General features: G+C 38.4%; 1 protein-coding gene across 3 annotated transcripts in view; it reads left to right on the plus strand.

Moving 5' to 3' along the window:
- Positions 1 to 19,352, plus strand: part of PKIB (cAMP-dependent protein kinase inhibitor beta) — a 60,675-nt gene that overhangs the window by 32,480 nt on the left and 8,843 nt on the right. Inside the window, exon 2 of one of the 3 annotated variants that reach the window (XM_026105150.2) lies at positions 15,166 to 15,284. The exons of the other annotated variants lie outside the window; for them this stretch is intronic. The gene's annotated coding sequence lies outside the window, so the exon portion shown is untranslated. The remainder of the gene's footprint in view (positions 1 to 15,165; positions 15,285 to 19,352) is intronic. 3 annotated transcript variants of the gene reach the window in all.

Here is a 19,352-nt window from a genome sequence, read left to right on the forward strand (position 1 = left end):
ATTGTCTAGTGTTCTAGCCTCAAATAAGTTCAAATAACTTGCATTCAGGGACCAAAATAAATTGGAGCCATTTGTGAGGCAGAAACAGGAAATCAGCCAAAGACAATGGATACATGTTTGTTTATACAAAAAAGCCAGACAGAAAGAAGCTTTTAAGCCCCCCAGACCAAAACTGTAGTCACTGGAAAGACCAATCTGCCTAACTTCCTGCATCAATGAAGCAGCCATTGATAGGGAAAAAAGTATTTCTTGCCCAGTCATTACCTCTACAGATTGTCCACCAGTGTTCACACCTACACCACTCTATCACTGTGGCCTTGTAAATCTGTTATTTACAATTTACAGTCTGTGTGAGGAAGATGATTTTGACCAATATTGGAAGTGTAAACTACTGGTTTCCACATGGCTGCCTCATTCATTTACTCCTGTCTGAACAAAACTTCATTTTGTTGACCCGTTTTCCCTGTGAGAGAGATGCTTGCTCCATTCCTAAGAGGCTGACATTAAGATGTTCCTAAATTTATAGGTGTTTAACATTTGGAGGCAAGTATCAGCAGACCATGGCCTGCTGAGGAGAATATTTACCAGAGTCTGCTTCCCTGCGGATCTTTCTTGGTGTCTCATTCACCTCATCTGTTTGTTAAGCATTTGGCAAAGTCAAGTAGGATTCCTTGCTTTGATTTAATTAGGCTTTTGATTTGTCCCAGAAGCAGTGACCCTAATTCATTTTCATATGCAGAACTCTTTTTGGAACACTAGACAGGATAATTTTGAACTAGGTTTTCCTAATTATATTACTTCTTCCCTTCCCCTCCTCAGCTGACTTTGAGGAAAAAATCAGAAAACTCATACCTAACTTACTTTGGCAGCAGAGTCAGAAACCTGTAGAATGGGAAGACACAATGATACAGTCTAAAAAGTACCCATGAGGAGTCTGAAGTAATGATTTGATTAGTAAAATGATGTGAAATAAAGTTAGGAGAACTGAAGAATTTCTTTCTTTCCCTAAAATTAAAGGGACAGAAGGGTCAGACTTATAATATGGACTACTGTCATATAAAGCTTCTAAAATTGTGATGAAGTTGATAAAGTATGTAACAAAGACAGTTTTTCTTCAGGCCACTCTGAAATCTTTGATAACACTTCTTTTCCTATAAAATGTTAGTTTTGGAGCTGAAATTTGCTAGGTTGGCTGAGAATAAGGAGAACAAGGAGCTCCTCCCTGGAAATACAAAGCCTCAAGTTGAGAATGGGGTAGGATCATCAGTCTTTCCTATCAAAAGCCCCTTCTTATCATCCAGTTATACCTGCCTTGAGAACTGTTAATCAGATCATCACTGCTTTCTTAGAAATTGCTAAGAGTTAAAATTCAGTGATTAACTTGGAATTGAGAATTTCTCTCCAAAAAAGCACATGAACAAGCATTTGTAGAGCTTGGGTAAATAGGGTTTCTGTTGGATAAGAGGAACAAAGAAATGGGCCTTCTTTGATGTTCAGACTTCACAGTGTGCTGATCCAACTCTTGAAGTCAGCGTGACTTGTCTGTTTGGGGACTGAGATATGAGATACACAGGTGAGATAGAAATGCTAACCACAGAAAACGATGCTCAGGATTTACAAAGATAAATGCCTAGTTATCTTCTATTTATTTTAGACATGTAAGTGATCAGTTTTTCTGCAGTACGGTGTGTCTAACAGCTTATGCTGACCTCTTACTTTCTCCGGGACTCTGACTCCAGTATTCCTGACAAATGTGTGTAAAGCATTTGAAATTCACTGAAGGCTGGCATAACGTTTTCCTGGGTTTAGTTGCATAAGAACTGTCTAAAAGTTCTTCCAGAGTAACTAATCACTGTTTGATAGATGCAATAACACGTATAACTGAAAACTGACTCTTCAGCTTTCTTTTAATCCCATTCCTTTCTTTGTGGTAACTCTTCACAAACATGGGCATATTCTAATAAACAATGCCCTAGGGAGATGAGAAAAGTCAAACTATTAGTTGTGGTGAGGCAATAGGGCATGTAGCAAGAGAGGCAATCATACCTGTCCTTAATAGGTCTGTGTTGTGATTCATCTCATCTACTTTCACTTAGGAGGAGTATGTAGATATAGTAAGTTTTTTTGCAACTGTTGTGCCTAAGAGAATCCAGACATCTCATTGGGGTCCTCTTCAGTGCTTTCTTTATCAGCATTTTACTAATGTAATATTGGCAAAGCAAGGAAAATTTTCATTCGGAGAAATATTCAGCAGTTTCCTGAAGCATGGTCAATGTTTCCAGTGTGAAGTCTGACTTAAACATCTAGTGCTTCAGTTAATTTAATTTTGGTTTTAATCATGTTTGCCTTAACCCTTTTCTAACAGCTCAGTGCTGTGAATGCTTTTTAACCAGCTAGTTGGAAGCTTATTAGAGAAGAGGACAGGTAAGAATTCAAGGTTTGTGGGGACAAAATTGGCACTATCATTAAGGTAGTGAGCTGGAAATGCGGAAGCTGTGAATGTTGGACTGTCTCCAAAGGCTGTTTCTTCATTTACATGAAATGGTCATTTTGGTTTCAAGCATAATATTTTTCTTCTGGGTTTCAAGTGATGGCCTGACCGATGCCAGTTCTGTCCCCAACTCTTGTGAGTTTTTTCTTTTTTCCTCAAAGAGCACATTGCATTAGAGGTTGAAGTATGGCAAAACTTATGTCGACCTCAGTAAGGGCAGAATTTCAGTTACAATACTTCCATTATCTTCTGCACAATGGAAGGTGCTATTGCTCTGCTTAATCTTTTTCCTAGTGGTCAGGGCGCTCTCCCAGGAGACAGCAGCTCAAGGCAGCTTTTCTTCTGATAACTAGGTGTTCCCCTCTGGACACGTTTTTAAAAGGAGGGCTGAGCCCTGCTTGGTGGTTTGAAAGAATCATGGCAGAGGGGATGATTTCTTCATCTGCTGAAGTGAGTGGTGAGTAGATGGAGGCACTTCCTGGCAATCCAGAGCAAGGCAAAGTTTTTGCTGATGGGTAGGATCCCTAGGCATGCCCTTCTTCTATCTGTTATCTGTCAAGTAGTTCTAGATGGCTCTCCATTCGTATATGAGATCTGGTGGTTGAAACAGTTTTCTGAGGCATTGAACTTTGTAGAGGAAGCTTTGGTATCTAGTACTGCAGTTTGGATTTTTTCTGTTTTACGGGACTTGTACCTAAAGCAAGGGTGTCGTGGCACCCATCTTATAGGTACATATGCCCTTGGCTGAGGAGGGAAGAATAATCCCGTCTCAGATGCTATGAAGAGGTGTGAGTGTGTGGAACAAGAAAAGAGGCAAGATGAGGTCCAGAGACAGTAGTGGGCCTTCATCATGACAAAAATCAATGCTTAACTTTGCACATAGCTGCTTGCAGTAGCCTCCATCTTTATTCACTTTAGAGAGAAGGATTTTCGCATTGGCCTCAGTGTGAGCCTGAACAGTTCTGTATCCAGTAGAAACCTCAGAAGTTTTCAACCCTTGTCCTATAACCTTAATAGCTCTGGTAACAGCATTTAGAGAAAAAAGAATCTGGATGACTTATGTCCTCAGACATCAGTGAAGGATCTTGATGTCCATGGAGGTATCCACACCTAATAATGCAAAATAAATGCAAATTACAAAGACCCTGAAATGGCCTTTACATGCATAGGTAAGCATTTCATTTATAAAAGTAAGAGTGTTCTGGACATTAATCCAATACTGTATTTCATGGTATAATTGTCATTTATTTAAAAGCTTTGTACAAGATAACTTGGTTGATCTCTAAAAAGAATGGCTCAGACTGGAAGTTGCAGTTCAAAACTCTCCATGTAGCTGAGGTTATCAATTGCAATGAACTCAAGCTGAGAAAACTTTCTTCATCTATTAAAAAATAAATACAACTTCTTACTATGAAAAGTCAGCAAGGAAAGGTCTCAGCATTAATGTTATTTGAGAAATAAATTTTGTGAAATGAGAAATGCAGAATTGTTCCTGAAGAAATGATGTCATGTCAGAATAGGCTTTCTACAACCCAAACATTATATTGTTGGGAGTTGTAAATGCACTCAGTGCTGCAAGATCAATAAAGTTTTTCTGAATTTACAGCAAATGATCTGGCCTTATATATATAATGGGCAAACTTTCTTCAAAGCATCATGCTTCATATTAGGAAGCTGTTAGAACAGTAGCCTATCTGGCACCAAGCCACTTGTCACACTTCTAAGTGCGAAAGTGTGGTTGCTGAGTCACAGTTTTAGAAGCTGCAGTTACAGCTCAGAAAATCTATCCTTTAGCTGGTGCAAATGCAAACCTTGGAGAGCTGCAAGAATGTATTATATATATGCTTTTGAACTTTAAATTAAAAAAGAGAGAACTGATCAACAGACCTTTTGTATGTGCATGTTGTTTTATTTCTCTCCTCAGCACTTAGGTAACTATAAAGCAGCTAAAATAAACACATAAAATGTCAGGTTTGGAAGGGCATGTGTGAGAAAGCATTTCAGGCTGAGGATGTGGTTCAGAGCACTGACTGTGCCAGCAGTTTGTCCAGTAATATATCAGCTGAGGTAAAACAATGTGATTCTTTGGACTTTAGAGGTGAGCAGCAGATTTTGAATGAGAGAACATTTCACCCTGACAGCATTTACAATTTTGTGCTTCCCTAATGATATCAGGCATGATTTACTAAAGGGGGAGGAAAAAGAAGGAAAGGAAAGAGGCTGGAAAGGCAAATGGGGCTGTAGCCATTATGTTACCCCATCCGGGTTGTGTGTGTGCATCCACATGATTGCAACCATGTACTTCCCTTTCCCGCATCTGCAGCACAGCTGTGTGTGACCCTGATAACGTTTGCTGTCTCCCTGCATTCATGCTAGTCTCTTCAGATGCTGATTCTTAATTAGACTTCTTTTCTGCTTTTACTTTCCCAACTCTAGTTGTAAAATAAATGAAGTGTATCTTGTAACCAGTAGCTAGGGACAGTTATGTTCTTGAAGTTTTCTGGGTTATGTTCATTAAACAAAATTAATTAAATAGGCATAATTGACAAGCACAAGAAGAAAACTAATTTTACAAAGTCCTAAAAGCTTTGGGGAAGATTGCAGTTTCTTTCTTGTAAAATTATGCTCTTTTTATTGTATCAGTTACTGTTGCAAAAATGTTGAGGGTGGAGGTTGAGAAATGGTACTATTTAATTGGCAATATTTTGAAATCCAGTGGTCTCTCCATAATGAGCTGATATTTACTTCAAAATGCTGATCTTTGTTTTATTATCCTACTAACTTTCTGGAGAGTAATATTCTGTAATTAGTACCTGTTGAACAGTTGTGTGTTTTCTGAGCCCTTTGCAAAATTCATGCTGTGTTTCATGAAGTATTATCACTTACTGTAAAAGTGCAGAGGAGAGATTGTTCATCCAAGAGAGAATATGGGGAAGAGATTATATTGGACAGGCATTGAATTGTTGGATAGATCAGTATAGAATTTAGTATTATTTCATACTAAAATAAGTACATAGATGATTCGAAGACTAAATTAATAAAATAACTTAAACAAGTTTTTCTTATTTTTTTCTCTTCTTTTTATGTCTATAGTAAACATTTGAAATAGAGGTGACATAGTGAAAAAAAAAGGAAGATACATCTAGGCAAATTAATTTTTGTTTCAGCTGCCTTTTTGATTCCACTGACTTCCATTAAAATGTCTCATTTTACACAAGCTCCTTTCACTTCAGTAACAAAATAACTGGGTGGTGTGAGCAGCATGTGGGAAGGCTCTGATCTCAATTGTCCTGTCGTATGTGCAAAGGAACCTAACTCCTATGACATTGCTCTGGATTTACAGCAGTAAAATTTTACTCAACTTGAGTCCTCTGTGTTTGAAGAAACCTATCCAGTGGCAAATAAAACCACTTCTTTCTCCCAGTCCCCCACCTGTGGGTGACTGGCCCTTGAGAAATGTCAGGAGAGACTTCCTTGCCTTTATACAAAACATTTCAGTTACTTCCTTGATTGAGAAGATCATTTTTCTTCAGTGATCCTTTTCTTTTTTCTTTTTCCCTGCTGACATAGTTTGCACAGAAGGGCCTTTTTTATTTGTATTAAGTTGCTTCAGCCTTGTTGCTTTTTAAAAGCAGAAGGGCTTTTCCAGTGGAAGTTTGCTTCTCTAGTAGTACTGTGACTGCAGGTTATTTTTGAGGAAATTTTGGAAGCCAGAGCTGCCGTTACCTTCCTGGATGTTCCTCTCTGTTTGCTAACAGCTCTATAGGTAGCTTTTTAATTTAGTTTACATCCAGCCCCTCTTAAAGAAGGACCATGTTGCGGGACCAAAAACCTACCTGAACCATGAACTTTTAGGTACTTCTTATTAGAGGGGGCAAAACTGGGCCAGATTGGCCAACTGATTGTAGCAGGTGACACTTCCCTGCAAGCCAGTCAGTTCTCCATGCAAACCCGCTGAAAGTTAATACAAAATGAAGCAGTATGGTTATTTCCAGGTTACCTTCTTGGCTGCTGTAAAACTCAGTGTGTGTAGATGCTGAAATATTAAATCTGTTGTAAAGATTTGCTGCAAGTTGGGTGGGAAATTATTTATCTCATACCAGTGTGAAAGCAATTTTTGTGCCATAGTGTCATCATGATTGGTTATTGACAGGTTCCATGTTACAGCTTCTGATAGCAGAGTGCCTTTGAATAGACATAGCTTGCTTTCTTACCCAGAGTCCAGACAGTACCTGCCACCTCTGCGGTGACTGTAGCAGCACAGCCTGTGCAGAGAGTCTCCCTCTGCTTTGCTGGAGGAAGGAGAGTTCACTGTAAGGCACGGTTGTTGAGGACTGAGGGTACAAAGCTTGTTTAGGGCAGAAATGCCCTAAATGGAAATGCTGAAGTCCAGAAGTCTGCCTGTGAGCCATGCGCTCCTGTATGTGAATGCATAGTTTGTTTATTTATTGGAAATGCGCTCAAGTTTTTGTTTCTGTTGTGTGACAATTCAGCTTTCCCTTGGCACTTTGTCAGCTGAAAGCCAGACATTGAGATATTAGTCTAGTTGTTTCTGCATATCTCTAGTACTCATCAACCTCATTTTAGTATCTGGTAAGTAGTTTTTTTCTTATGCTCTCATCTGCTGTATTCTACCATTTGTGCTGTTCATTTTAGTCTGTTGTTCAAACTATCTTACAAGATTTCATAATCACATTTCATTTCCAATGAACTTTAAAGTTATGCTTGTCTGCATACTGCTCTTGACAAACAAAGCAAATAGAAAAGTGTTCTTTTATTAAAATGTTCTTCGCCTCGCTGACGTTATCCCGCTTGCTGGGCTTTTGTGTGCTTCAGAAGTTGTCTTTGTCTTTCTAGACCCTCTGAAACACTAGAGTAAGAACCTTGTTTGGTTTAATAAATTAGGTTAGTTTTTTTTTTTTTTTAATTGCCTGGAGAGTTCATATGTTCAAACTTTGTTCTTTGGCTGTAACAGTTTGTTCTTTATGGACTTCTCTGCACCAGAAGACTTGCATCTCCCCTGTCTGTGCAGAAATGGGTGCAGTTTTTCTGCGGGCTGATCTCTTCCTTCATCGGAGAGGAAGCGTGATTCATCAGGCAAAACAGGGGAGAGCCATTGTTTATGTGGACCTTCAAATGCAGATTGTCACATCTGCCTTGTAAAGCTCCCTGTACCACAGAGCGGTTTCTGGAGCTCTGTGTGACCAGAAAGAGTCTGTGACAGAGCACTGGTCACCAGTAGCTCTGAACTGAACGTAAATAGCTGCTTGTGTCTTCACCAGTCCTCACAAATTTGAGGGAGTCTTTTCAGTTTAGGGATGAGTGCTACAGTTCCTAAGGCAGGCATGAACCTTGCTCTTTAGTTTTTATCAGTATAAATGAGCTGGGCTCTTGTGAAGGGATATTTGCAGAGATTTCTTTTCTGTCAGCTTTTTCCCGAATTTGTGTTTTGTTGAACAAATCTATATTGGCTTCTTTGATATTATAGGGAAAAGAATGTGACCCATAGTTTCAAAATGAATGTAGCATACAGGTCTCTCTGGTGAAAGGTTGTGTCTTTTTGTCTGTAACTAAGAAAATTCAGAATTATTTCTGCATTTTTGAGAAAAATGTAAGATAGGAATAAAGCAAACCTTTCAATTGCTTATTTTTAAACTGAGCCATAAAAATGTAGCAAAAAAGATCAGAGAAAAATGTTTCCCATGGCTACTATAATCAGGAGTTCTTTGAGAAAAAATGGTCATCTGCACAAAAAAATCCCAATACCTTGAAATCACAGCATCTACTACTCTCCCACCTAGATCAATGGGAGACTCCAAAGATGAAGTGCAGGGGGATCTGCTCAGCCCCAATACTGAGTGGAGGTTAGAAGAGAAAAACAAGAGGAATATATCTCTCTAAAGGCAGACTTTCAGTAGGAAAGCATGGCAAGCATCATTCTTATTTTTGACCTTTCAAAGATACAGGTCTTAGTGCAGAAGTAAATGCCAGTATATAAAATGAGTGAAATTTCTGAGTACTGTAACACTATTAACAGAATCCCCATAGATCTATAAGTTTAAATTAGGGTAATTTCCAGGGTTTTGTTTTGAAAAGCTCAGCTCAATACTTCTGCAACAAAAATTCCCATGGAATTTCCATTAAATAATGCAATTTGGTCTGTGTGTTTCTGGGAAAGATACATCTTTGTAGAATATGTTCTCCAAAACTGCCTTTATGTTGGTTTCAGTCTGTCTAAAAGCAGAAATATTAGTTTACAGAAAGATTCACTCACTGATAATGCCTATCTATTTTCCTCCTCTTCTCCCTGTCTGTCTTTTATATGACAAAATGGGGAAAAAATCCACTTCTGAGGGATTTGCATGAAAAAAAAGGAGAGAGATTAATTTACATTGCTGGGTGTCAGCCTGTAATATGATTATGCGACAAAGCTAAAAACGGAAATGTTCAGAGCTCATAGAAATTTTAGAGGAAGTCATTAGCTTTGCAGATGGAAAAAAATTGTTTCTGAGCATTCAGCAGTTCCTGAACTCACACATTTTAACACGGGTATACATGCTGGCCAAAGACTGTGGAGGTTGCAGATCTTAAGAATAGCTTGCAATGGTAGTATTTCTAATTTAACATAAAATCTTATGGGTAACTATTGAAGTTACAAAAGGCTTTGAAAAATAATCTTTAACCAACCCTAAATTGGCTCTTGCAGGAGCTTCATTCCTCAGCACTGGAGTGCCTTCAGCTAATAAGTTAAATGCCACATCCAATGCTTGTTATTAGCTCCCTTTCTCTGGGTTGCAGTGTTTGTTCTCTCATCTTTCCAAGGGGGGGATTCATGTGTGGTGCTCCCCAGGGGAACTGCCTCCACAGGGATAGGGTAGGCGGTTGCTGTGGTCCAGCAGGTTGGGGTGGAAGAGGCAAAGAGGAGAGAAGGCATTTGGCACAGGGCAGTAGGAAGAGGGGACACAGGGCTGACACTGCATCCCTCAGGGTAAGTGAGGGAGGAACTGATTTGGGAGGATTCCCACTCTCCTGCACAGCCTCTGTGGCTGCCAGTGTTTGACCATCTTGGCCTAAGTGCAAAATGAGAATGCAGAGGAACCTGTCTGTGATAAAGCCGAGCAAGAGCTGGGGTTTCCCAGCCTTTTAACGCTTTAGGAAATAGCTTGCTTGTTCCTTCTGCTGCTCCTTGTAAAAGAATTGCTGAGTCTGGTACGCCAAAGTTAAACCCATCTCTAACTCAGAATATAGCAGACAAAACTGTTAAAAATAATAAAGATGATGAAATAGAAAGCGTATTGTTAAACTTTTAAACCAGGTACATAAGTGCCTACCAACTTATGTTGTTTGTAGGATAGGATATTAGTCTTATTATCAGTGACATAACATGAGACTTGATTGCTTTCTTATGTTTCTTATATTCTGTTTTCTATCCCTCCACCTTTTCTTAGGCTTCAATGGCCTATGTAGATTAAGAGAGTTAAACAGAAGTACTATGCTTGGTTGCATTCCAGCTTAAAAATAGCTTAAAAGATTTTGTTGTACTTGAATCAAAACATTTGTAAAAAGCAAACTTTTTTTTCTTTCCTCCCTTTCATCTTTTAAATGGTCCTATCTGCACTGGTCATTTTCACAGTCTTATCATCATTTGGGATATATAAATATATATTGTCTTGGTTCTTATTTAGAACACTTACTCAGATGTTTTGATAGCAGGGCATGTTTCTTGAAGGATCACTTACCCAAGTGGAAAAGGCTTTTTGAAAGTAATCTACATGAATTAGAACTAATTTTTAGTTGAATTAATTACAAATACATTAATTCAACCACGTGGACATTATCTGACTGCCAGCCCAGTACATGGCTTGGAAATGACTGGTTTGTATGTGGCTGTGCTTGGACAACAGGACATAATATTGGGAGGTAGGGATGTGCTTTTTACAGTTTGCTTTTTTGAGACAGTTATTTTCCTCACTTGCCTAATAAGCACAGGGGGACCATAAAATCATTTCTTAAGTATATTTTACTAGAATTTTGACTGAAATACATCTATTTTACCAAAATATTCTATAACTGAAGCTCTAAGATCAGAAGGCTGTTTAATATTCTAGAGTAAGAACACTGGAAGGTAATAGAGATGATTCATACTTTCATAGAATGGAAGTATACTGAAAGGTTAAAGAAATTAAACTAAATAAATCCCAGGTGTAATTCCACTGCGTTGTTTAGGCTTAGAACTGATATTTTTGCCTATTAGGTCTATTCTCTTGGGGAAAAAAAAAGAACCACTCTGAGATGGTATGAAAGTCAGGGAGGTTTATAAATCACTCTGATCAATTATATCGATCCAGGAAAGACACAGAGGAAACAAATGGAGTCATCTAAAAATAGGAAGGCAGGAGCAAGTAGAATACTCCAGTTAAACTCTTTACCTAAAGGGTGAAATTCGTCCAAAACAGGTTACAAGGAAGAATTTCTTAGTGTGTAGCATTGCTAATCATATAGCATAATTGTTTCTATCACTAGTCCTCAAGAGATTGTGGGTTCAAGGGTATTTTCTTCATTTATTTGAAATTCTGTTTCATCAGTGGTATTCAGTAGAGCAGGGTATATCAGGCTCATTCCCAGAAAATTGGTGCTCTAAATGGGGTGCTCTAAATATTTGTGCTCCCATATTCTCTATTGTGTGAAAAATTTAGGTAAGTTTTTCCCCCAGCCTTTAAATTTTCTGGCAGATAAGTAAATCTGAGACTTGCCTCATTCTGATCTTTTGTGTCTGCACATAAGCATAAATACTCTGAGATCTCGCCATTAAAATTCAGTCATTTACTTACTGGTGCAGGCAAATAACCAAGGAACTGTACTGGCAGGCGTCTGATCCACTGGAGGCAATTCTCATCTCCAGATCTGAGTGGGACAGATCTGACTCAGTGATCACTAAAGAGTGAACACTAAGTGAACACTAAAGACCACATTTCTAGTTCTGTCTCCTTTCTTTATTATCAAATCTGAACAGAAGGAGCAAGCCTTTCAGTTTTACCTTGGTTCAAATGGGATTTGCATGTAATCTTTAAACGTGTGCATAGCATTCACTCATGAGAGTGAAGCCCATTCAGTTTGCTCATCTAGATAAGTTAAGTACGTGCATAACTGCAGGATCAAAATCTAAACTTATCCGATCAGGATATGTTTTCGTGAATTGCAATTGATTGAATTAATTTTCTTATTTGTAATTTAAAGTATTCTGCAGATATAATTGAGAAGCCTTGTGAATCAAGGTCATTATTCAACTTAAATTATAAGGCTTAAGGAAGGCACATTTCTAAAATCTCAGTCTATTTTCTTGGGTGAGTCACCATAGGATGAGGCAGATTTTTCTATCTGTAATTTCATTAAAATCAGTGAACAGGACTACTACCAAGATTGAACAGGTACGCTGCAGGGAATATGAGCTGAGTGGAATTGTATTAGAATAAACATGATGAATGTAGGAAAACAAAATGAAAAGTGATTAATTTGATATTGAAGAAATTTTGTATATGAAACAAATATGTGCTAAAACATAAATAATATACATATGCAACATACAAAGCAGAGGAAGGGGATGGGGCTGAGGGATCCAGAAGTAAAATATAATTTTAGAACACAATGCAGAAAAGTAGTAGAACATAAATTCCCAAAATGTAGCCTTATGTCCTCCTTATTTTTTGTTTTTGTGAATGTTGAAGTCACTGAGATGTCAAGCACATTGGCAGGAAACTTAAGTAACTCATAAAGGGATGTTTCAGTGCACCACAGTGATTTGCAGTCCAGAGTTAGTTCCGTTTAGATTATATTAGAATTCACGTGCCAAATGGCTGTTTTGTGTTGGGCCTCACTTAGAAGTCAGATTGCTGTGAAAATCACTACGAAAATCCCAGCTCATCTTCCCCTGAGAGCAAACTGAGCCGAAATGATTTTGTAGAACTTTCCAGCACCTGTGAGCCTAAAGACATGGTCAAGATAAAGGTTTTAGAGAGAGAAAATATCTTCTATTAGTTAGAAAAATGTAATTGGAAAAAAAAAAGAGAAACTTGAATAAACCAACTCTGCTCCAGGTTGATATAGCTTTATAGAATTATCCCACAATAGCTCACTTATATTTGCAAAGTCAAAGACCTTTTACTACCCTTGAGCTAATAAAATAATACTTTATTAACTAACTAAACATTTATTGAGTTGAGCAAACACAGTTTGCTTTACAACATCTCATCCACTGAATAATGCCCAACAAAGTATTTTGTTTTGGATTTCCAGAAACATTTGTGGATGAGGTAGAAGAATAGTTCAGGAAACTCAGATCATTTTTGGGATAGTAGAAGCAACTGAAGCAAGACATGGAATAAATAATTATGGGGGATAATAATTATGGAGAGCTTCATGACAAAAGCAAAGATCTTGAGTTGGCTGAAACCATGGGAAATATATAAATAGAGGAGAGTTTGAGTGAAGTGTTGGGGGAATGGCAGCAGGATCTCCTAGCACCTACCAGGCTGGTATTTGCCCTGTATGAATAGGGTGGAATAGGCACTAGCAACAACAGTAAGCATTATTCAATTACTCAAAGTTGTCAACAGCTTTGCCTTTCAAGCTGGTTGTTATGGAAGCTAGTCAAATAATACAGACCTGAAGAGTGTTAGATTTAGAAACTCTCTTATGACAATGACAAGCAGGCTTTGCTGCAGCTTGCTGTCCTAAAGAAAATAAAATTAGCCATGTACTTTGATTGCTCAGTGAGAGCTGAGGATTTATTTGACTTGGCTTTAAGTGCTGTATTCAGACCTGTATGAGTAATTAGTAATGAATTACTAAATTTCACTTCAATTGTGGGGTTTGTTTTTTTTTTTTTCCCCCTTAGAACAGGTTGATGTGAGTAATTCCGGGTCTACAGATAGTGACTTCTCTTTTTGTGTGTTTGGCACTATGAAGCCAGAATGCAGAAATGAAAAATGTAAATACAAAGTTTTGCTCCAACTTGGAAGAATTGGTGTATGGATCTGGTTACACTTCAGCTCTTCTGAAGGGTTCAGCAGACATGAAACAGCATAACAAGAGAGTATTCTCCCCTGTCTTAAGGCGAAGAAGCACTAAATGGATGTGATTGCAAAACTGGCTAAACACCAGTATTCCATATCACTAAGGTGCAATTGAACCTGTACAGGCAAAAAGTCTGCATACAGGAAGCACTGCTCTCCAGGAGTGATTCAGGACAATCTGAGGTTGATTCTAGCACACTGTACATTCACCACTGTGTGTTAAACTTCATTTAAGCCAATATGAATCTGCTAAAAGGAATTCCCCTGAGTTTCACCACAAAACAAAGAGCTAAATTTCACTTTATGTAATTTTTTAAGTGCTCATAAACCAATTAAATCAGTTCTTTGTATTTTTGTTGTTGTTTTTCAAAAAGCTAAAAATACAGCTAAAAATACAGGAGGAAGAATCATACAAATAAGACATAATTAATATCTTAAAAATATAATTATGGAATATTATCTGGCCATGACAAAGATAATAAAATCAAAAGTCAGCTTTCATTTGCTTAACTAGAACAATAAAGTGTTTCTGAGAGCTTTTCCTTGTTTCTTAATTAAATGCTCAAATGTTTTGAAGGCTTAGGGACTTAGCAAGGGGCCTGGTGCCATTCACACATGACTCCTGCTCACTGCCAGACTTTTATCACCTAATGACTAGTTGGAGAGTAGCACTGCATGAGTTGCTGCTGAGCCTGTGAGTTTTTTAATGGTGAGACAGCCCTTTCGTCAAACCTCCCTCCGCCTCTGGGAGGCCTGCTGGAAGCCTGGTTATGAAGTAGACCAGGACTTTGCTCCCTGGAAGGGAGCTGCTGGCAGGGCAAATGCGAGGCATATCTGCGCAGGAGCTTGTATTGCACCTGCTTGTTCCTCTGAGGAGTCTGTAAGAGTCAGTCTGCTCTGTGGCACAAAGGCTGTGTTCAATTTAACAAGACTTGTCATGCTCACAAAATAATTTATCTCCCTCCAAAAAAAGAAAAAAAATCCTTGTATTGTATTGTGAGGGAGCTAGACCTTCAGTTAATCTTTCCTTTTTTCTCTGCCTGCCAGCAGGGTTACGGGCCCCCCATGCCTCTTCCTCCTCCATGACACTTATGCTCCCTTGCAGTTCTTCATGTCCACATGTTCCTGCCAGGTGCTCTTGGTGACTCCTGCTCTTCTCTAGGAATTCCCAGGCAGATCTTGGCTCCTAGGGACTTCCCTGTCTCTACTGATGTGCTCTGATTCACTCTAGGTTTGGTGGAAGTGTTCCTCAGTCATCTCAATAAGGGTAGGGCCTTCTCCATTAAGAGAATTCGGGTGCATATGTGTGTTCATTATGTGCATAGGATTGTCCTATTCTTAGCTATATGTGCTGAATTATAAATGGATCTTCTCTCAGTTGCCTTTCATATTGCACTGCACTAAGTGCCTTACTAGAGTGCATTATGTGAGTGGACTAAAACAAGTGACAAGCTGTTTGCTATCTCAGCCTCTCCCTGTTTTGAGTACTTTTTTTCCACAGAAAGAGCAAGCAGAGATCCAAACTACTCTCAGAGTCTAAGAATACAGTACTGACATAAGCATACACCAGACTGCATAGCTATTTATTTATCTGTGTTTCAGGAAATGTTCCTGGGATTCTGGGGCAACATGTATCAAAGAAGAGAGAAAGTCTTTTGATTCTTGCTCAAAGAATTCACAACACAGAGAGGAACAAAGAAATGGGAGAGAACGAAGTAAAGGTGTGGTGCATATATTACTATAGTAACAAAACTAAGTAGTGCAATAAGAATAATTGCTTCCTTGTGTCCCTTTGGCAGTACAAAATCCATCAACGCAACTTAACTGCAATATTATAGTAACCAGAGCCTCTGGTAAATCAGCCAGTTAAAAAGGATGTCTAAATAATTCCTAAATTACTCCTCAAGCATGTTCCTGCAGATGGGCAAGTTTTTGTCGGTTATCAGGCTGGACATAAATTTTCATACATGACTTGGAAGAGTGGGGCTCTGTGGCTGAACTTAAAGCGTACTGCATATATGTGGGAACAGCAGATACTTACACACTTTACAACAGGAAATGAAAACTGTGTGAGGATGAGTGGCCAACATATAGGAAGAGGAATTTGGTTTGTTCTTTTTTTCCATTGAGCTTCAAGTCTTATTCCATAGTATGGGATGTGTTTGATTTCTTTCCAGCACAATTGATGCATCAGACTTTTCATGGTGCTGCAATGTGTTTCCTGCGGAGTTGACTAAAGCTTATGGCTGTCACTGCTCTTGGTCAGCCTGAGATGCTGCAATGCAACTTGCTTTCTTGCCCGGTATTGACTGCCTTCAGCTCGTGTCACTTCATTTATTACTTGCTGCAGATAACTTCTGATTCAGTTGTCCATATCATGACCTTTTCCTTTCTCTTCCTTCTTCTCTTTCACAATGGGAAATCTCTACCATTACTTGGTGCTATTATTAGTTTTATAATATTTTCTTATGTGAATCAGACCACTTATGTACTCACTGTCAAACACAGCTCACAGTAAACTTGTTTTATTCTATATAGGTTGAACCTATATGAATAAACCTCTGCATAGTATCTCTGTGTCTACAGAAGTATAAAAGCAGCATGACTAATAAGTTATGCAGTTTTTTTTCTCTTCTCTTTCCCGTGAGTGTAGCAGTGTTTTTATGGAAGTAATCGGAAAATCCAGCCAGAAAATTTGGAAGTACTAGTGTAAGGAAGGAAAAAGAATCGAATGGTATGTCACTGTTCCATCCTGTTTCATCTATACAGAAAGTGGTTTTACACCATACATACCTTGTAATATTAGTGTGGCATTCTGGTTTACACCAGTCCTTCGGCCTGTGATACACATAGAAGTGCACACGTGTTTTCTAGACATTGTGTAAAGAAGAAAGTTTAAAAAAATATATATCTTGCATTTGAAGCAAAAGATGGTGGTGTTTGTGATGGTCATTAATATTTAACAAAATTTATTTTCAATCTTGGACCACTCTTAAAGAATGCACAGACAAGATTTATCTAGAAATTCTATTGCACAAAATTGTCCCTTCCTAGTTTTATCCTACAGCTTTGCCAGACTTTCAGATTGTGTACTCCAAACTATTGAGCACCTGGACAACATGATCAAGATCTTGGACTAGAGTCAATGCTTCTGAGATCTCCAAGGCAGGGAATAGAGGAATGATGTAGTCATGGTATCCCAAGTTGACCAATTTGGGACTAAGTGATAAGAAGTACTGAAAATTGTATATCAAAGTTGGTTTTGCACCTAAGGATATTGCCTGTGATGCGAAAGGTAAAGTGGGTCATGTATCCAGAGCAGAAGAACCAAGTAAGAATATAGATGTCTGACTAGTTGCATACACTGGGAAGAAACATAAATGAAAACCTGTCATACAACATACCAAACCTTCAAACATCATCCCAAGAGCATCACATGTTGTATATGCTGTAACATCCCAGACTGAGACAGAAGGTGTAGAAGGACTCAGACATGGTTCTGCATTGTAGATTCACTGAGAAAGGATATAATTAGTTTCGCTGTATGGGAAAACAACTCATGAATTGCTGAGAGAACTTACAGTGGAGAGGCCATCTCCAGAGGTGTTGGAAAGCCAAATGATCTTTCTGACATGAAAAAGTAGAAGGATCTCTTGTTCAACTTTAGTAATGAATTAGAAAATTAAAGCTAAAGAATTCAGTCTTTTTCCTGAGTGCTTCTCTTTTAACTTTTGTTAGCTATATTGCTTATGCTTGGCAATTATTATGAAATGTGTGGTCCCTTGTACTAAGTGCTGAACAGTGTCAAGACTCCTGTATTTGATTATAGATGTGGTAAAGACCACTTGCTTATATTTCTGTGTGATTCCCAGCACTAGGCTTATGAGTATGTTATAAATTTTATTCATGTGTAAAACCACGTAACAGTGATTTTCTCACAAAAATTGCTGTGCAAGTGCCCAGCTTACTGTTAGTCATTATAGTAATCTCTGGAATACATTCCTTAAAAAGCATGAATGTGTGTGGCTTTTTCCCTTTTAAGTGGACCAGTACTGCTTCAGAAGAAAACATAAGGATTAGCCCATATAATGAGAATGTTATAATTCTAAGTGGCATCTTTAGGAAAAGGAAGCAAAACTGTCAGGAGGTAGCTACAGCGTAAGAGGATGTGAAGACAGGGGAACTGCAAGGAGATGTGGTTTTTATCGCAGTTGCACTGTGGGAAGCATCTCATTCAGTAAGTTGATGTCTTTACTTGGAAACTCTTTTGAACCTGAAGGTTTTTGGGGAAAAAGGTCTTGAAGAGCACTGTTACTGCTTACAAATGAAAAAAAAAAGTTCTTTTTGAATAAAGTAAGATGCTTAAATGAAGTTGACAATACAGTAACAGACCATCAAGACACAAAATCAATCAGTCTGGCTCTGGGCAATCTTATTTTACTATTCTGTTTTTCAGATGTTTGTGAGAGGTGTTCATGATTTCCAGTTTGTTCTTACTAATGGGCCTTCAAAAGGAACTGTGTTTGAAAAGTGTAACTTTGTCTTTTATAGTGCAGACAGAGACTATTTATAAGACCTAAGTGAAACTATTTTGAAAGGACAGAAGTGTCTTGAGTGGCAAGGAGTAATGTGTTTGGTTTTTCAGTCTTCTGCATGGACTGGCAGCAATACCAGTGTTGGGAACCTCTTGACATTTCCTGAGGAAAAGTTTGTCCTTTCAAGCAGAACAGCAGAAGTATTTTGTCTCTGTATAAGACAGTAAAAAGATCAGAAGAAAAAAATAGCTTTCACAAATATGTATGGTGGTGATTTATCTATTTCCTAACAGATTGGGTAAGGGAGAGACAGCACTGACATTTAGTGTGGATTGTGGCACCAGTTACAGCTGAGAACTGTGAAGCACTTTTTTCTTGCTCCTCAACAGAACCATCATGTTAGTTTCCAGAGACTTATTTGTTCTTTCCTTTGTCATTTACTTTAAATAAATTCTTATCAGCTCTATGACTCATTTTCCCCCAAGAGGCTGGCAAGGTGGCTATGCTGTTGACAAAAGAAGATACAAAGAGTAACAAATTTGCTTAAAAAATGGTAGTTTACATGCAGTTGTTTTGTCTGAGGACACTTCTTTAAATGTCACATAGATACACTAATAAATTTTTATTTTTGATTATAGTCAGTTTGCACAAACTGACTGTTTTCTTCCCCCTCATACAGCAAAATGGTCTATTGTGCAATCCTTGGTCCAACAGCATTTTCAGGTGGTTGTATGAAAAGATTAGTTAGTACTTAGTACTCCCCAATACCACTTAGCACCATGTCAAGGCCCAGTAATGGGGTACAGAAGTAGTCTGGTCCCATGGAGTATCCATGGAGTACTATTTGGGATACCATTTACAATTTATCACACCAGTCAAAGTCTTTAGTCTCTTGTTTTAGTAGGAGAACTTTTCTGGGAAGTCCATCTGTCTTCCTACTGCTTGACCCTCTGCAAACAGCCTGCTTCCCTGCTCAGCCCCATTTCTTACCCAGTCCTCTCCTTGCTTGTCTTTGGGCTGCATGTTTTTTAGCTACAGAAAAAGGAGACAGGGAAGCAGGGAATCGTCTGTTCAGGAAATCTGTCACTGTTCTTTTAGAACTATGTACCATCACCAGTCTGGTGAGCAGTGCTGAGGAAGGAAAATGACAACAATAATTTGGGAAGTCAAGAGAGGCAACTACATGCTGGCATTGGCAAGATGTAACCATCTTTAACTAGGATAAGACTTAGGCAAAATCAGTTCAGTGAAGCT

The sequence above is a fragment of the Dromaius novaehollandiae genome, chromosome 3 (genome assembly GCF_036370855.1).
Source record: "Dromaius novaehollandiae isolate bDroNov1 chromosome 3, bDroNov1.hap1, whole genome shotgun sequence".
Lineage (NCBI taxonomy): Eukaryota > Metazoa > Chordata > Aves > Casuariiformes > Dromaiidae > Dromaius > Dromaius novaehollandiae.